The 20,104-nt window shown below is 35.7% G+C and overlaps 1 protein-coding gene across 1 annotated transcript in view; it reads left to right on the top strand.

Moving 5' to 3' along the window:
* LOC150110368 (glutamate-gated chloride channel-like) overlaps positions 1 to 20,104 on the top strand; it is a 198,317-nt gene that overhangs the window by 39,946 nt on the left and 138,267 nt on the right. The gene's annotated exons all lie outside the window — the stretch shown is intronic.

Raw genomic sequence — 20,104 nt, 5'->3', positions numbered from 1 at the left:
GAGAAATAATATTATCGGGAGCGGTAACTTTGCTGTTTAGAACACACGACAATCACCGCACATGCTAAGAGTTGCATGAAATGTTATATTTCAGCATTAAATATTATTGTGCACTTTTACAGTGTGTGTGTGTGTGTGTGTGTGTGTGTGTGTGTGTGTGTGTGTGTGTGTGTGTGTGTGTGTGTGTGTGTGTGTGTGTGTGTGTGTGTGTGTGTGTGTGTGTGTGTGTGTGTGTGTGTGTTTATCAAAAATATGATTGATTATATCGGTAATTGTAAGAAGAAAATGTATTTATGTGTACATGAGTTCCAATTTCTAACTGGTATAGAGATTGGCTTTTTACAAGTGGGAGTTTTTTATTAGCGCTGCCAAAGATAATGTGTATCTAAACATGATCCCAATGTATTATGTATAATTAAACAATTAATAAACGAATGCATATTTCGGAATTTCCAAAAGTTTCACCAGCTGAAAGAAATAAAAACATATCGGCATAACTGACTTGCTTGAAGAAAAAAATTATACAATTAAAAGAGAAGTGATTAGTCATGTGTTCAGTACAGCCCCACTGTGTATTGTGGATCATCCAACAGTTTTAAAATATCAAGATTGTAACATTGCCAAATTGGCGACTGCGCGCTAAAGCTCTGCATTAGGACAAATCCCACATCTAATTAAAGATGATGCGACAAAGCTGTTCTGGCGGTTGACACTAAGAACGATTCCATGTTGACAACACTTCCAATCTATAAAGGTTAACAGCACTTTGTTGTCGCTATCATGACATTGATGCTTCCTCGCAGAATATATCAGAAGGTAATTCCAATATTTTTTATTGTCTTGATATTTTCTTCATCTGAATGGAATAAGCGATCATTTGAAGTGAATTTCGGCTAACTACAGCCCACAGACTGCGAATTCGAATTCCAGAATGGGAGTTTGTGAATGCGTTTGGGTGATAAGTAAATTTCATCACCCAGGGTGAGACATCACCATCTTACTGGCTTGAAGTAGCTTATTTAGTTTCGAGTGCAGCATTCCAGGAGTTTGTAAATGTTCAGCCACGCTACTTAAAACAAGTACTTTATGCCTGCAGATATGCATGTTCGCAGGACCCGTTTGCCTGTTTTGAAAGACAAAAAAAAAAAACAAAAAAAAAACGAGTTTCCTGGAGGAAAACCCATACCTCCGTATGAGACCAGATAACTCATATTTGTGTGTGTGTGTGTGTGCGTGCGCGCGCGCGCGTGCCAGCTAAGATAAGTGCCAAGGATTTAATACTTAATTCTACTTGCATTGTTTGTTCAGTCATAGAACTTTTTGTTAATTCTTATTGCTTTCTGAAGGTCAAAATTAAACAAGAAATTTTCTGTCAAACAGTGTCACCACATCTTGAAATCGCAAAACTGGGATTCACTTAAAACCGGAATATGTCATTCGTCATAATTATATTAAAACGCGCTCCATCACTAAGAAAGGTCTTGGAAATATATTTCATTCAAGTTAAGAAAAACTGACAAAAGATTCCAAATAACTGTTTCCGTTTTCATGTGCTTAAACAGAATCGGAAGCAATTATCTGCATTCTTTTGTCCGCTTTCTTTGCTTTAAGGAACAGGCAGCCGTTTCTAAGAAGGCATAAAGTTATATTTTACATGCAATAATAATATTTAGCTGTTGCAGTGGAATCCAGAGAGGACCTCAGTGACTTTGAAAGGGGTCGTAATTGTAGGAGCCAGGCTGGCAGGTGCATCTGTGACACCAAAACAGCTGAAATTGCACATGTTAGTCGCAGAACAGCATAGCAGTCGACAGTACAAACATCATCAGCCAAATGCAATAATGGACGAAAGCGATTACTGCAAGTGAGAGACGTTCAAGCATTAGTGGCTGTACCACAAAAAGTAGGCGGGCTACTGCTGAACAGTTGAATGGAAAATTCAACGCCGGTCGTGAGAAACCAATTTCAACAAAAACTCTGCGCCTGTAACTACACAGAGATGGATATCACGGTCGGGTTGCCTTACGCAAGCCTTTGATCACTCCCGAAGGAAGCTTACCCGTCAGAGTTCTTGTTTCCAACTGTGAAAAATTTTGGTGGCTCTGTAAAGGTCTCAGGCGCATTCTCATGGCAGGGGTTGGGTCCACTTGTTGAATTTAAAGGCAAAGTTGATGCTGCACGTTATCTTTCAATCCTAAGTGATCATCTTCATGTCATCTTGACACACGTTTTCTCCTATGAAGCCAGTCACGTTTCAACAAATAAAAGATAATGCTCCCATTCATCTAGAAAATACGATCGCCCAGTAGTTTGCAGAACATGACGGTGAGGTGTCCTGTCTGCCATGGCCACCCAATCGCCAGACTTAAATCCTATAGAACATTTATGAACATTTTAGAGCGAGCTCTCAGGCAACGCTTCCCACCCCAAAGAACAAAAGCGAATAGATCCATTTTCGGTCTGACGAAGTGTCAAATTCCTTCTGCTGAGTTCCAAGCACTGACAGAGTTTCTCCCTCGAATAATGTAGGCTGTACTAGAGCTCACGGAGGAAGAACGCCAAATTAATCGAAACGTATCACTTTCCATTTTTTTTGTCCATTACCTGTGCGATACTAAAATGTACTATATCATTTTACAACTTTTTATGAATGGGATGTCATAAAAATTATATCTTAGATAACACTGTCTTCAAGAACTCTTAAGGGGGAATGGGATATTTTCTTCTTATCAGAAAAAAATCCCTTTTTTTTGTTTTGGAAAAGCTCTCTAAGTAGAGATAATTAGAAAAGAAAAGGCTTAACATATCTAAAATAAAAATCCAAAGAGCTTCAGTTCGGCGATGCAAAATTACATAAGCAAAGTGGATATTAGATTCAACATTATTACATAGCCGAATGTAGAAACTATGAAAGTTTCGTGAGTTGATCAGAGATTTGCGGGAATACATTCCTCGGCATTCACGAATTACCTTAGTGTGGACTACGACATATTCGCCGACCAAGTGTCTATATATTCGCCTTTTATTAGTCCATTTCGATAAAGTTTCACTGGGCCTAACAACTGTTCGAACTGTGGAGGTTTACAAATAGCTTATATTTAATTGACAATTTAATTAATATTTCAAAGTTATTGCGTTGCGAGTTTAGTATTTAATTTTACTGAATTTTACGTAACGTAATGGAATATTTTTTGAAAAAAAAAATCATTTAAAATAGCGAATTTTATATTAGATGTTTTCTCTGTTGTAAGAAGAACCGAGGAGGATCATAAAAAGAATGGCTTAAAGGGGAAAAAAACTGCAATAATGAACTTAAGTAAGAATTTAAAATAATTCACTGAAAAGATGAAAAAACAAATGAAAAGTTATAATATGTATTATAAAAACACAAGATACTTTTGTCTACACGTTTTCTTTTTCAAAGAAAATGGGAAAGCTCAAGTTATACTTTTCATCGAATGTCCCAAAAATTAAAAGTAATTTATTTGTAGCAAGAAGACAAGTTTAAACGCAATTTAGGAAATGAATACCCACTTACAATTAATAAATGAAAAATATTCCTTTTTCAGTTTTATTTTAATGGACAGTTCACAGAAGTATTTTCCCCTCAATGCATAGCCTGGCTACTGTAATGTGCAATTTGACAGGGAAAAAAACTGTCAAAGCCATCTTTACGTGCAGTTTTGATTTTTAACGACGCCTACTCATAATATATTTATTTATTTATATGTGAAAATCCATATTTTTGAATACATTTAAACGTTCTTTTAATACAACCAGTTCCATCGGTAATGTATTTTAGCTATTTCAGTGCCGAATTTTCAATAAGCAAATCCTCGCAACTTTTAAAATTGAAATTTTTCCATATTATTCACGGCTCAAATGAAATGAAAGATTGATGGATGACTTAATGTAATCTTCTTGATTTAGTTAGCAATGATTAGTTCTTCATGCGAAAGATTACACGCAATGTTGCAGCTAAAGTCGAATCGAAAGCCAGCTGGATTCATTAAAAATGGGGAAAGAAAAAAAAAAAACACGAATCAACGTCAGCAGTTTTTGATGTAGATCAAATTCACTCTACTGTATTTCAAGGCGACCACTTCATGAATGTAGAATATTTTAGCTCTTGTATAATTATATTTAATACGTAGGAATTAATGAAAGAGATCTTCATGGATTACCTGGTGATTATAATAATTTAGAACAAAATAACTTCCTGGAAGTACGTGTCTGCTGATGAGAACTAAAACTGCAAATAAAAAAAAAATAATATCTTTGCGAACTTCCTCAAATTTCTTTGCTGTTTGGTATAGAATCCATCTGATCAAGGGATCCCTCGAGGGCAAAGTGGCACAAGCATTATAGTGAGCGGATGGTTTCAATATATATGAAAACAGACGGCGTCATACAGCCCACGATAGAAAACCGACTTCATTTCGGGGTATGTTTACTTGTAAAAATAAAACTGTCTGACTGCTACGCGTGGCTCAGAGCACAGCCATGTAGCGTAAGTAAACCGAAAATCCGGATGAGTTTTGTCAGAGGACGTTTTGAAGATGTTCATCGCATTGAGACAGAATTAAAAGTAATTTATTTGTAGCAAGAAGAAAAGTCGAATGCAACGTCTAGCAAAGACGAAGCAACCAGAGAGCTAAAATTGGAAATAAAAAATTAAAAATACTAAATCCGTTAAAAAATTGTTGTTCGCTGTACTCGTACAAATAATAACTCATATTGTATGACAAATAATTACAATTACTTGTCACAAAATATGAGTCATACTTTTATGACAATTCCACCTAATGCAGTAGGCATTATGACAGTTAAAAGGCCTGTTCTGCTTATTAAATATGAACTCTTTAAACCACTATACGCATCCAGACGAAAAATAGGATTCTCCTGCAGCGACGAAAACTACGTACAATAAAAAAATATAAGTATGCTCGCTAGAATGGAATTTGACACCACAACCTCTTTGCTTGTAGATCTGAGACACTATCCACACGGTCATCAAGGCTGATAAAATGCCTTTAGTTATTTTTTTTTTCTTTGTTCGAAGTATATTGGCAATGATGCTACTTAGATCTACAGGTTAATATCTTTCCCAGTTAGTTGGATTCTACCCACTTTTAGTTAGAAGACAAGAATTAGAATTACATCAAGAATGCGATGAAAATTATCTAGTTGTCCTGAGAAGGTAAAGGAGTATAGTTTTGCTACCATCTCAAATCCATCAGGACGTTTTTCCAACAGAGCAGAAAATTAACAAACAAATAAACAGTTACAAGTTGCAACTAATATAGACTCGATGGGTATGGTTCATAATTTGTAACAAGAAACATTATTAGCAATTCCTTGACGTTCAAGAGTGAGTTCAGCAGATGACGCCAAACAAATATTGTTGTAAATTAGCTTAGCGGAATGAATTTATAAACATATATCCTCATCCTTCCATAAAAATAAAGGCAGTTCAAGCCACACATGTTAGTCTTATCCACATTAAACAATCCCCTCTCTCTCTCTCTCTCTCTCTCTCAAAGCTGTCTTTAGGTTCAGATTGGATTCTGTACTCCAAAGAACCACCAGGCGTAGGCAACACAACAAGTGGGTTACAGTTTAAACCATGAGAGAAACGCTATTAATGGGCTGAAGATGCGCAACATATATCTTGTCTAACAAAGCCTTTCGCCTTTCCACAGTATGACTAATTTTTACAAATGGGACTCTGGAGACGCTGGCCAGTATAGCCGCCTCAAAAGCATATTTTCCTAGTTGGAAAAAGTGCCGAGTAAATTTCTAGATGTTAGATGACTTTCTTCGTCCCCTGAAACTCCACAACTAATTTGCTTATTGGGGATCCGAGTAGCTGTTCACATGTTTGGTTCCCAGAGCCTGGTTATCGGTTTCTGCCACCTTTCCTTCTTATATGTAGTGTAAGTGGCAGTCTTATGAGCACGATGGGCGCACGGTAGAGATCCCAACCTTCGTTCCAGGATATAGCAGTGCGGTAAAATTGTTCTGAAAAAATGCAGAACTTCCCATTGGGAGGCCTCTTGATCAACTAGCGAATAATCCTGATGACACTTCATTGCCCGATCATGCCATGGAGGAGTTCAAGTATAGTAGCATGCAAATAGAACTGTCAAGGCCACACAATGGACGAAAACTGGGCTCTCTCTATGGAAGAGATGGCCATGTGTTCATGAAAGTCTACATAAGAAAATTCATTAGTGTGCGGATCAAAACTTTTCGTTCAAAAACCGACAAAAAACTAATACCCAAAATTAAAAAACTTCATATCGAAATAAAAAAAACCACTCGTTAAAAATGTTCATATTAATTTCAACGTCATTCGTGATCTTAACAAGAATTTGAATTATTTAAACCGCCATCATTTACAAACATCTAAACCTGATCTACCATTCATAAAAGAATCTCGTTTAGCAGTCTGAACTCTCTGTTGTCCTCTAAAAGGCAGCCTTGCATTTGTGAAGTCTAATATTCCATACTAGAGAAATAGAAACCTTGATTCTCTTGTTTACAATCTGTCTGAGAAGCGTTCATCTATAACCCAAATATCAAACAGCGAGATCGGCTGTCTTGAGGAAAACAACGTTCTCAACCCAAAAACGATAATATTATTTACGTCTTCTTTCTTTTAGAACACTCTTCACCTATTCATTTTCAGCCTCGCGTTCATGGTGTTGAAAATGGTTGCCGAATGGGGTGAACTGCATGATTTCAGCTCCTGCTCTCCTTGTGCAGACTACTATTTTCTCCCTTTGGATCTAGACACCTGCAAAAATCAAATAACCGAAATAATTCTTACTGGAATGAAGATATTCTTCCCCCATTACACTCAAAAGTTTAGATTAAAGTTAAAATCTTGCATTTTCAAAATGTTCGTCAAAGCAGCTCAAGAAAAGAATTCTGTATATAGCACTCGAAGCTGAAACCTGAATTTTGCTTAAACCTTTTGCTACTGAAAGGCCATCCATCTCTTATCATTTTTATAATATTTCATACTCGTCTCTTACTACTCTTCAGAATTAAAAAAAAAAACAAGCTTATATCAAAAGAGTTCCAAAGAAGAGAGATAAACGCTAGAAATCCAGCTGTCTTACCATTACATTCGATTTGCACTGCACTCGATTATAAAGGAGATAAAGGAGAAATTCATCACCAATCAACTCCTTAATCACTTAAAAGATCAGTTAATCAAACTGTCGAAATTGATTCCACCACTACTCTTGGTCCAAAGCAAATCTTATTCACACGATCACCTACCTATGGACTCAAGCTTTCGTTTTGTCTGGAAAGGTTTGGTCTATCGTCTACTCTTTGCAGCTGGATTGCTAATTTTCTTTTTTGGTCGTTCACTATGTATCATGGCGGATGGCTTCCTTTCTTCAGATTGCCCCAGTAGTGTCAAGGTTGCGAGGGGCTGTACTTTCGCTCACGCTCTTTTTCCTGTTGATAAGCGATCCTCTATCATTAACTTCAAATCCTATCCACAGTTTTTCCGAGAACAGTACACTTATTCGTCTTTCCATTTGCCAAACCATGCAGTGTCCATTATATAAGCTGCTTAGAATGAAGTCAATGGACACTCCCATGGACAAGGTGTATCGTGCATTGTAACGAATCATATGTTTATAGCCGGTATAAATTGAACAAATATGATGCTCTCAAGTCAGCGCAACACTATCCGGGTGAAATGAATGAGAGAAGGGAACTGACCAAGATTTTAAGAGGCCTTGTGATAGGATGCTATGTTAAAAGCCTATTTGTTCAGAAAATGTTTGACAGATTGTGCTATTCCAGGTCAAATCAATGATATCATACTGAAATGGAAGTGCAAGGAATCAATCGCAAGTACTATCTGCAGTGGATAATCCTCTACACTCACCTAAACTGACTGCAGGATGCTACGAAGGATAATATGTAAAAACCGCTATTGTCGGCAGATTCGTTGAATGCGTAGTTCCGAGACTGCGCATTCGACTAGAACACCAGTTTGTACAAAAACTTTCAGAAACAAGGCTCACAACATGAGCTTCCACGGTAGGACAGCAATATGTAAGCCCCACATGCAGAGTCGTCTTGAGTGGTGCAAAGAGCGTATGCAATGGAAAGAGGAAAGGTGTGTTATGCAGCGAAATCACACTACGCCCTCTTCCGAGCAGAGAGACAGGGTGAGTGTGGTGGATGCCGGGTGATTGTCTCTTACCAGAGTACACAACCCCAACTATGGAAACAGGAGGTGATGGTGTGATGGTATGTTCCTATTTTTCCTATTTTGGCCTCGTACCTTTGTTTGTGGCGCCATAAATATTGAAATTCGAGACGTATCTGAACATTCTGGACAATGCAATGCTTCCTACTTTGTGGTGTTTCTACGGAACTGACCATCGTCTCTTTCAGCAAAACAATTCACAGTGCCATAAGGCTGCTGCTGTAACTGCGTAGTTTGTGAACATCACACACTCGACTAGCCTCACAGAGTCCTGATCTCAACATTATTGAACATCTGTGGGATGAAATGAAGTGTCGGGTGAGGTCAAGGGACGTGCTTCTCACAACAGTCCAGGACCTCATTCCATACCTACAAGAAGAATGGTCCAAACTTCCCACTGATGCTATCGTACGTTTGTGAAAAATATGCCTCGTAGGATTGCTGTAATCATCGCATCGAAAGGAAGTTCTACATCTTATTAAAGGTGGGCTTCATGGCTATTTGTTTCTCACACTGTGGTGTCAGTTGACTTCTTTCTAAGCAATGTAACACAAGTAAAGATATTTCATAATCAATACCATATAGCAATATACAGCAATAGAATCAATGAACACTGATGCCATTGCTATATAATGCTATCAGATGTTTATATTTTTTACCACATTTTTCAGTTAATGCTTGTCCACCTTAGGGTTCTGTGCTTTCATCTACACACTTTCTTTTCTATAGCAGTGATCTTCTCCCTCTGATATGCAATGCTATTCATAAAGTAGCTTTGCTGATGACAGAAATTTTCATTTTGCGTTTTCTCTTTTGCATTTTCAAAACCTTGTAGTGCTCAGATAATTAAAGCTTCAAGATCCTCACTGACCATTACCGTTAACATTGATGTCCTGACCATTCTCTAATGGGGTGAAGATAATCAGGTGAATTTTCATACCACGAAAACGCAATCCACTTAGATCTCCAGAAAATAAAATCATGCCTCCCTCCACCTCACTTTTGACAATATTCTCTTCATCAACCAGAAATAAGCATTTCAAGTCCATAACCCCTTCAGTCTCCAAAAATGAATAGTTTTCATAATAATATATGAAATGAACTCATTTTTCATTTCGAACACTTCCCTCCTGCTGAAATCCTAAAAGCGCTCTTAGAACACAATCGTATTCAGAAGCGAGCAATTCGCTAAATTGATCACTCCCTCCCTCCCTCCCTCCCTCCCTCCCTCCCTCACAGGGCTGCTACTAATCCCCTCTACTTTCTTATAATCATATACAAACATGAGCAGTTGCTTTTAATCAGCCATTTCACACAGCTCTAAACTCATCGAACCAACGTCTCATTCTCTACCCTCTGAAATAATCTTCCTCCTGCTATTTTATCCAATGAGTACAACCCCCAGGTCTTCAAGAAACGCATTAACAAATTCCTTTCTGTGTTTCCATTGTTTCTCTGTGGACAACAACAACGTCCATGTGTTAAAAAATAAAAGAAAAGAAAATAAAGAAAAGAAAAAGAAAAACATTGAAACAGAGGTTCCTGCTTTCTTCATCACGCTGATGGACTATAAGTTCGAAATTTTACATGTGTCGGAATGATTATTAAAGATAAAATAAAAACACGGTCCCACACCATATCAGACAGTGGCACCTCACCACTGATAGGAAGATATACTTCGGTGGTTTGTTAGTAGCCGTATACCAAACAAGCCAATCAAAATTGATGATTGTATAGCGATTCTTCGCTGCATGCCACAGCATTCCAGTGGTGGACAATTACGCAAATTATGAACTAAGAATCGTTTGGAATGTTGGCTCCCTCTTTCACACCAGCCTCTGTGAGGACACCAAAATTACTGAGTTCAGTACGTGGATGTTGCAGAATAAACTTCTACAGATGCCGAAACTGTCAGTGAACGTAAATATTTAAAAAAAAATGAATTGATTAAGCAACATAAAATGATGCAAAATGCAACACATGGAAGAAGATTGGGATATCCCGTCATATAAAAAAAATAAAATGTTTAAAAAAGTAAATAAAAATTAAGGATGAAGGATCTTAAAGCGAATGAATCTTAGAGTTTTGTATCACCTTAATACTTTTACTTAATCGAAATTTGACAATCCGCAATAATATTTTCCATCCTCTATGGAAACTTTTTAAGTTACAGGAGATATACTGTCCTTTTTATAAAGATAAATCAAAGAAATGCAAACTGCATACACGCATAACTAGCCCCTGTATTATAAGGTAATGTGGTTCGTGAATGGAAGCAGAAATTTAAAAAAATCACATTTCACATTGGACGTATTTTGTTTTAAAAATCCCATTATAAACGCAAAATAGGAAAAGACTGCTTTTTCAGCACAAAATAGATTTGCGATCAACTGCCACACCGAATCCATTTTACTTTTATTGGGTTCAAATTCTTTTGAGTACTTCTTCGTAATAAAGTTTCTTTTTCTGATTTCGGAAGCACGTCCACAGAAACTATAATTTGAAAATATCAAATGACGTCACCCAATTTACTTCCTACGCACAAAAACAAAGTGTATAAATAAGACATCAGTGTCGCTACCGTTCTCAACGCTTATCTCCTTATGTTCAGTCGAAAAATAATAATAAAAATTAAAATAAATGATTATTTAGATAAATGAGTTTTCCGAAAGATCTTTCAATAATTTCTTTGTCAACACCTACATTAATAAGAGACATTATTTGATAATCTGTTGTTTAATGTTTTTCAAGGAATGCACATTTCTCTTAATAAGCATCGTTTACAAATTACATCAAAATGAAATTGATTTACAAAGAAACGCCACCTAGTGCCTAAAAAATTATTGCGATGCTAGAATTTTTCTGAACGCCATCATTTGATTCGCATATGTATTCAGATCTAATAGGCATTGTTAAAGCAATGAATAATTGTTTGTAATACGTATTGTTAAGAGCTCACGGATGAGAGACAGAAATAGTGAATAAGTGTTTTGTCACAAACAATGACGCTTTTCAAAATATCTGCTGATAACAATTCAATAATGATTATTGTCAACAACAATAGTTAGTTTTACAGATATTGCACAACATTTAGCTTTTTCAGTCACTATAATCTTACAGAAAATGATTAATCCGTTCTGAGTCAGAAAATAAACTGGAAAATTTTCCTTCTAAAAATTATTTTAAAAAATTTATTTAATTTCATTTTTTATTTGTTAGAAACTTTAATTAGTTTAATGACAGGGGATGGAATATTTTCCTTTGAAAATATTACTGCAATAGGAAGCTAATACCATTTCCTTTGATGTACAAATGAATCAAGATCTAGGTTCTAAGAGAATTTCATATTTGTTTTCTTTTTGTAAAGAAAATTGAGTTATGTGGTGGCAGCACTAATCAATTCAGTGAGTTGCGTTATTATTTTCTTGTGTGATTACTGTTTTACAGCCTTCACTTCCATTGAAAGATATATCCAAGGAGATTCAAACTAAGGAGATGAAGTTATACAAGGATGTGGAATGATAATATACCGATTTACATCTTTCGGGGCCATGAGGTTATCTTATTTTGAAGGGGGTCCCTGAACAGTCTCCTCAATGATCATATTCTTTCTAAGTTTAAGAAGCTGTTGAAAATCGCGTTCAAAGCAGTTGATTTTAAAGATGCTATTGAAGAGAGTTTTCAAGGAATATTGTGTTGAACAAATCTAACATCAGTCAACTGCGAATAGTCAAACGCAGATAGAGATACGTATACTTAAACTGGGACTTAAGTATGCACATCTAAAATTGTCTTTGAGTTTATTGAGCATGCAGTTTCATTAAATTGAAATGGATAAAACTACCAGAACTATAATTAGTTATTTTATTTTAGAACGATTTTGAAAGAAAGATAATTTCTGGGGACGTTAAGTATTAACACAGCATACTTGCTTTCGACATGTTGATAATCTGTTTTTCTGCCTGCTCTTCTTATTCTTCTCTATCCCCATGTTTTGCTCATGCCAATTATTTCTCTGTGGGCGCATTTCAGCATTTATATCAATGAACTCCTCCCGATCTGGGATTTCCCGTGTACTAAAAATACTGCAGGTTTTATGCTACCAGATTCTCGAGTATCTAATATGATTTCTCTACTTACCTGTTTCTTCGTAGATATTGGGAGGAAATGCTTTCAGAAACAGGATTTTAAAGGATTACTGAAAATATTTCCTTCTTTTCATTGCAATATGACTTTTTCTGTTCTGTCTTGGGAATCTTAACTAGCTGTGATGACGTCATTGAATACGTTGTCCAGTTTTTATGCAATCGGATCACAGTCCTGGTTTAATTAAATCCTCCTAGGCCACCTTTCACAGGATTTACAAACGAATCTTATATTACTAACATGAAATAATACTTTTCATTTCTATATAATTTCTTTTATTTCTTCTATTGCGCTATTTTTGGACTATTAAAGTTATTAAGTGAACAAAGTTATGTTGCTTTTGTTAAGGATATGAATTTTCATAGTTCTGTCGTCATCGAATATTTTTTTTTAATCTTTCCTCCTAAATCTATAGTACGATTAGTTCTATGAGTTAGCTAAAGATTATGAAATCAGAGAAGTCTAGGTGTGTGCAATAATTAGACTTTAATTTAACTTATTCAGTAAATAATTATAAAATAATTCATGATTTTCTCAGTTTGTGCATTGTAGAGTTCGCTGGAATTTAAGAATATACAGGCCAGTGGCCACCGTAACTTTTTAGAGTCATTCTGAATTGTTCTCTCTCTCTCTCTACCGTTTTCCGATTCCTTAATTTAATTTTATTTTAGTTTTTTTCAGCGGTGTCATTTTGATATCAACTCCCCCCCCCGCCTAAAAACACTCTCAAGAAAATGATTGCTCTCAACAGAATCCCTTAATAACATATGAGAGACTCAATCCTGATGATTTTAGATATCAAAATGACACCGCAGAAAAAAACCAAACAGAAAAACACTGTACAGTGATTTTTATTAGTTGGTAGTTACGTAACTACATTTTGAACGCACTACAGCAAGCTTTCAGCAGGTCATTGAGATTGTAAGATTATTTCCGGACTTCTTTAGCACCTTCATTTGGGGGACCCATCTAAGTTCACTTCCTATCGCGAATTAGAAAGCTTTGGGGTTAAGCCCACAAAGGCTCAATACTTGTGCAGGCGAAGAAGCAAGGGTTCTCAAGTCGTAAACCAGGGAAATCCTTCTACATTCACGTTTGGACGTGGCATGTAAGAACCCTCCTATAAATTGAAAACTTTGAAGAAAGAAATGGATAGATTAAATATAACCATATGGGGAATTAGTGAGATGAGATGGAATCGAACTGGAGACTTTTGGAGTGGTGAGTACAGAATCATTTATTCAGGTAACGAGACAGCAAAAAAAAATGGAGTCGCGGTGGTTTTCAATAAGGAATGGGAAAGAAGAGCAATCAACTCGGTAAAATGTAGTGGCAGAATAATAATGGTAAAACTAGAAGCAAAACCAACAAATATTATAATAATACAAGCTTACATGCCTACTAGTGACCACAGTGATGATGAAGTTGAAAGAGTATATGCAGATATGAAGAATTTAATCCAGATTATCAAAAGGGAAAACGATCCTATTGTCATTGGTGATTGGAATGCGATCACTGGTGAAGGCAAAGATGGTAGAGAGGTGGGAAAGTAGGGACTTGGATGCCCAAATGTAAGCGGAGATAGACGTTTGGAGTTCTGCCACCATTTCAATGTGATCATTACTAATACCTGGTATGAGGTATCAAAAAGAAGAAAATATACTTGAAAATTCAGAGGATATAGGAAGAAAAAATCAGTAAAACCATGCATAAATTTCCTGGGAGCTGATGTTGACAGTGACTACAATTTGGTTTTATTTAAATGAAATGTGAAGTTTAAAAAACTGTCACAACCAAGGAAAAGGCCCAAATGAAACATACATAACCTGAAAACAGAGGAAAACCATAGAAACTATAAACAGCAAACCCATGAAAGCATTAAAACGGGAGAGAGTGAAAAGAAAAACAGAAAAACATATGGACCCACTTGAAGGATACAGTCATCAAAGCTGCCAGAGGATTAAGGAACAAGCAAATTAAAAAGCCATGGATTATCCAGGATATTCTAGACCAGGCATCTCCAAACTGCAGCCCGCGATATGATTTTATCCGGCCTGCCAATTGGACGGATTTTTCAAAAAGAATCCCCCCCCCCCCAAAAAAAAAACCCTGGTGTTGATAGATTTCAAATGCATTAAATAAAATTGTGTTCAATATATATTCCCGAATAGCAAAAAAGTAACCGTAATCCGAAAAAAAAATTAAAAGAATTCAAAATGAAATAAAAAAGTTACATCCGAATAAACTTTTTTATCAACAAAAAACATTTATGTCGCGCGAAATAAGAACACTTAAAAAAGTCGGTAAAAATACGGTTAAAATAAACTAACGAGCATAAAACGAAATAAAAACAAAATTTCCCGATCTGTATTCATTGACAAAAAACTCGAAGTTATACGAAATTAAAAAAAAAGTTACATGTAAATTGTCGGTGTATATTCGGTTGAAAAACTAACGACTAGCAAAAATTTAAACAAATTGTTTCCCAAATGGACAACGTATCTTTGCGAACAAACTTTTTTTCCCGAATGAAATATATCAAGTCAAAATACAGGGCAAATTTATCTGATGAACATTTGAAGTCGCTACTTGTAATTAGCACTTCAAAATTTGAACCTGAGTTTAATAAGTTTTAAAAACACGAACACAGTTACATCATGCACATTAATGGTTTTATTATAATTTGTGATAAAAATATGAGAATTTGCTGATAGTGTTCGTTGTCATTAATATACAATAATTTAATCTCACATACTCTGTAATCAGTTTTTATCTGCTTTCAATAAAACTCATATATCTAGTTCTAGAGTTTTTTATTACTACGGCCCATTGAGCAGTGCTGAAGTACCCAATGTGGCCCTCACGGCGAAAAGTTTGGAGACCACTGTTATAGACTTAATAGATGAAATAAGAAAACACAAAACCTCCCTAAATGAAGAAAGCAAAGACAAATATAAACATATAAAAATATGATAAATAGAAAATGTAAAGAAGCAAAAGAACAATAGTGTATAGAAAAATGTAAAGAAATAGAAGATTTAACAAAGACTGGGAGAATCGATAAGGCTTAACATTATAAACGGAATAGACCAGAAAAACAAGATAAGAAGTACAATTATCAAAAATAAACAAGGGAACATAGTTATAGATAAAGAAGAAATTTCGGAAAGATGGAAGGAGTACTTAGAAAATCTATATCAGTGTTTCTCAACGTGAGGCGTACGCTCCACGGGGGGGGAGCAATTTGAATATTTTGGGGGGCAATTAAAATGATGTTGCATTCGTCTCCTCATCACTGATATACTCAAAACATTCACCATTGTCGGCGAGGGGAGGGGCATCAAAATCTTTGAGGCGTTGAGGTGGGCATGATACAAAAAACGTTGGGAAATACTGATCTGATCTATATAGCAGAAAAGATCTTGACGACAAGGCTACAGAAGATGATACAAGACTTGATGTAGAAGAAATTGGTCCCACTATAGTAAAATATGAATTTGAACAGATACTAAATGAATTGTCAGCTAACAAGGCACGAGGCGTTGATAACATCCCGCAGAATTAATAAAATATTCAGGAAACACTAAGTCATACCTTTTCAAGATAATGAAGGATATATATGAAACGGGGATCATTCTCAAAGACTTTACACAACTCTAGCATACCCATTCCTAAAGTAAATAATGCAAACAAGTGTGAAAATCATCGAACAATAAGCTTAATATCACATGGTTCGAAAACACTACTAAAATTATACAAAAATGACTACCAAAGAAGGCTGAAGAGTATATTGGCAATGACCACTTTGGATCCAGGAAACAAGTTATCGAAAGAATACTTGAGAAGAATCAAAATAACTCTGATAGTCTTTCTTGATTTGGAGAAAGCCTTCGATATTATTGATTGGAACCAAATGTTTCACCTCCTAAAAACAATAAAGGTAGATGAGAGAGAGAGAGAGAGAGAGAGAGAGAGAGAGAGAGAGAGAGAGAGAGAGAGAGAAAGAGAGAGAGAGAGAGAGAGAGAGAGAGAGAGAGAAACGGCTCATATTTAATCTTTACAAGCTCCAAGAATCCCTAATAGAAACAGCCAGCAATAAAACAAAAACCGCAATAGCAAGAAAACGTAGAGGTGTAAGACAGGGTTGCTCTCTTTCACGCATACTGTTTAATCTCTACTCTGAAGATGCAATAAATAAATTGCAAGAACTAATAGAAACAGGAATTAAGATAAATGGAACTGAAATTAACTGGCTACGGTTTATGGATGGCATGGCAGTTATAGCTGATAACGAAGACAAACTGAAATCCACCCTAACAAAGATAAAGGAAATTTTCACACAGTGCAGCCTACAGTCGGTAAAAACAAAATTAAAAAAAAAGTTACAAGAAAGCAAATCCAATGAAAATAAACCTGGAAATAAATAATAACCCAATACAACAGGTATCCTACTTTAAATATCTTGGAAGTCTTATCACGATAAATGGAAAAAACCAGTCAGATATTAAAGCACGAATAATCTTTTCCAAAAGGCATTCTACAATGGAAGAAACATTTTCACCAGAAAAGGACTTAGCACCAGCTCAAAAAAAAAAAAAAAAACGTATTGAAAACATACATGTGGAGCATTGCACTATGTAGCTGTGAGGCCTGGTCGCCAAAACAAGACATCAAAAAGTTGGAGGCATTTGAACTTTGGTGCTGGAGAAAAATGATGAAAATTAGTTGAACAGAAAGAAAAGTAATGAAAGAGTTCTAAATATAGTTCAGGAAGAACAGTCATTAATGAACCACCTCAATAAAAGAAGAAAAAGCTTAATTGGACACCATCTTTGACATGGGGGACTGATCACAGAAATAATGAAGAGGACCGTAGAAGGAAACAGGCCACATGGCAGACCACGAATTTCATATATAAATAACATGATGATGTTAACCGGCGCTAAGAGTTATGAAGAAATAAAAAGTAGATCAGAAGATAGGATGTTATGACATGCTGCTATAACTGACCAATCTTCGGATTGAGGCACCAGAGAAGACGTTATGCTTCTGTTTATCTCTAAAACCGAGTTTTAATATAGGAACGTAATGTTAAAAAACGTTTAATTTTCTTGACCAAAAAGCTCTGGAAAAACTTTTATTGGGATTATATTGATAAAGTGTATATAATAAACAACTAAGTTATACCAACGTTTTCACCAACTAAGGCTGTTGGCATATTCAGGGTACATAACTGATGTAAGGCACTAAAAAGTAAAAAACTGTTACAAACTAAAATCAACCGATTTCAATTATATTAAACAAAGAGCAGAGCGCGTACAATACATTCATAGAGCGTGGATGATCTCACTTGCTGTTATTTAGGAACGTTCTATAGTTGGCACTATAATTCAGTTCTGGCGAGTTGAAGGATCTGATAAGGGTCTTCCAGATCACGGGCAAGATTAGTCCTTGGTTCCTGTTAAGGTTTTGTGTACAGCGGGCAACTGTTGTGGCCTCCTTAAAAATTCGGGAGCGGAAGTCCTCCTCCATGTAAGGAATTGTGCTTCTATCCCACTCTATGGTATGGTTCGTTCTTGAGAAATGAAAAGCTAAACCCGATTTTTCTTCTCTATAGGTGACGTCAATAAAAACAGAGAAGAAAAATCGGGTTTAGCTTTTCATTTTTTTTTTTTATTTTATTGTAACAAAGACAAACCTTCATCGATCCTTACAATCTAAATGATAAAGCCAACCTAGCGTATTCAGATAATAAATCGTTTATTTAACTAGTATGAATGATTTCTAATAACTTGACTTCCATTTTTATGGACTAATTAAGTTTATCATCACAAAAATTGCAATATGGAATGGCATTAAAAAAAAAAAAAACTGCCACTTTATACAGGAATTAGTTAACAGCCACTGATTGGAAAGATGTGTTGGAGAGAGCTGTCAAAAATATCCGAAAAGTGGAAAACTAAATTTAAGAATAAAAAATCCTTAAAGGAGAGTATGGAAATGCATTGGAAGAAAAACATTAATTGTTTAATCCTTCACGAATCCGAAACGAAAGTGACGGAACTTGCCTGCTGGTTTCAATTGTCTCATTCCGCGATAAATCCTATTTTAAAGAATAAACGAAGGGTTTATGTCATACTTCAAATTGTTATTTCCTAAAACGTAACATTAATTCTTGACACAAGCCCATGGAATTTTAGGGTTTGATTTACGACGGCTCGTTTAACGAAGGTGTCCACGAAGCAATTAAGTCATAAAAGCAAAAGTCTACTGCACCGTTCTTTCCCTGAAATTCTGACTTTTGGGTAAATGTGGGAGAACACCAACACAACACAATCAATTAACAGACACAATGCACTATTTAATAGCCGTGATTGCTTGGAACGTTATTTCAATCACCATAACCCAATCCTACCAGGCTAAGCCCATCTGTTACTAAATCACATGTTAGCATGAGAGAGAATCTGAAAAATTATTCTACATTTTATTATATCATAAACGCTGTAAAATCACAATACCAATAGCATAGGCATTTCATCGTTATCAAAGGTCTTCGAAAACGATATTTTAAATCGTATTCAAAACTCCACTATTCTCCACCATTCACACTCATCTTATGTCTGCTTTCGCTACTAGACCATTAAACACTGCGTGTAACTGCATCCATATAACACCTTTGTATCCTTCGAACATTTAGCTACATTCTCTTCTCCAAATTCTCAGACGTCTCTAGATCTCGAATGAAATATACCTGGGAACCAGAAGTATATAAAAAAAGGAATATATAGCGAGACTATGCAACATCTGTTTCACTCCACTCTGCACAGACTACTATTTGTCGGCATTCTGGAATATTGTAGTAAGTCAAAACCACGTATAATGTTATTATCAAATATATCCTGATGACACACACACACACACACACACACACACACACACACACACACACACACACACACACACACACACACACACACACACACACACACACACACACACACACACACTTGGTCGGCATTCGCATAGATAGCGTCAAATCTTTCTTTACAGCATAGCTGCAAAGAAAGATTTGAATGAAACATTAAATGAATGAGATTAAATTTAGATGACTTTCATCGTTTAGGATGAGATCATCACCTTCCTTTTATTTTAGGCCCTAGAATGGTTTAAAATACAACATTTTATGTCTTAAGCAGGATTCCTGTATTACACAACACTTACTCTATCTACGCGATTAACGTATTTAAGGTTTTTCATTTGTGAGATTATCATAAAAAGCTTCTCTTCATCTCTTTTTGTGTAGCAAGGAACAACACCTTTCCTTTTTTTATTGCTGACGTTAATTAACTTATGTACTGAAATTATTCTCAGATAATGGAAAACCTCACCACTCTCTGGTTGCTTAATAACAAAAATAACACAGTGAAGTTTTGGATGCTGAGAATAAACTACAAAAGTCCATCTTGTTATTAAATTACTTGCCGTGAACAATATTATTTTCACGATTTCAATAGAGATGGCAATTATAGAAATTTTAGCTAGGATTCCATAAAAATAACAAAGATATGTCATAATAAATTATTATTATTATTATTACTATTATTTATTTTTATTTTTAATTTTCTTTGACAAACAAAAGTAACAAATTTTTATTGCTCAACAGACGTGGGCGACGCCCTTTAGCCCTAACTCTTCGGAAAATTGCCTCACAGCTAATGT

This window comes from Typopeltis vanoorti, chromosome 1, assembly GCF_054136105.1.
Source record: "Typopeltis vanoorti isolate ZY-2024b chromosome 1, IOZ_Tvanoo_1.0, whole genome shotgun sequence".
NCBI classification, from domain to species: domain Eukaryota; kingdom Metazoa; phylum Arthropoda; class Arachnida; order Uropygi; family Thelyphonidae; genus Typopeltis; species Typopeltis vanoorti.
This window is presented reverse-complemented; position numbering and strand designations above follow the sequence as displayed.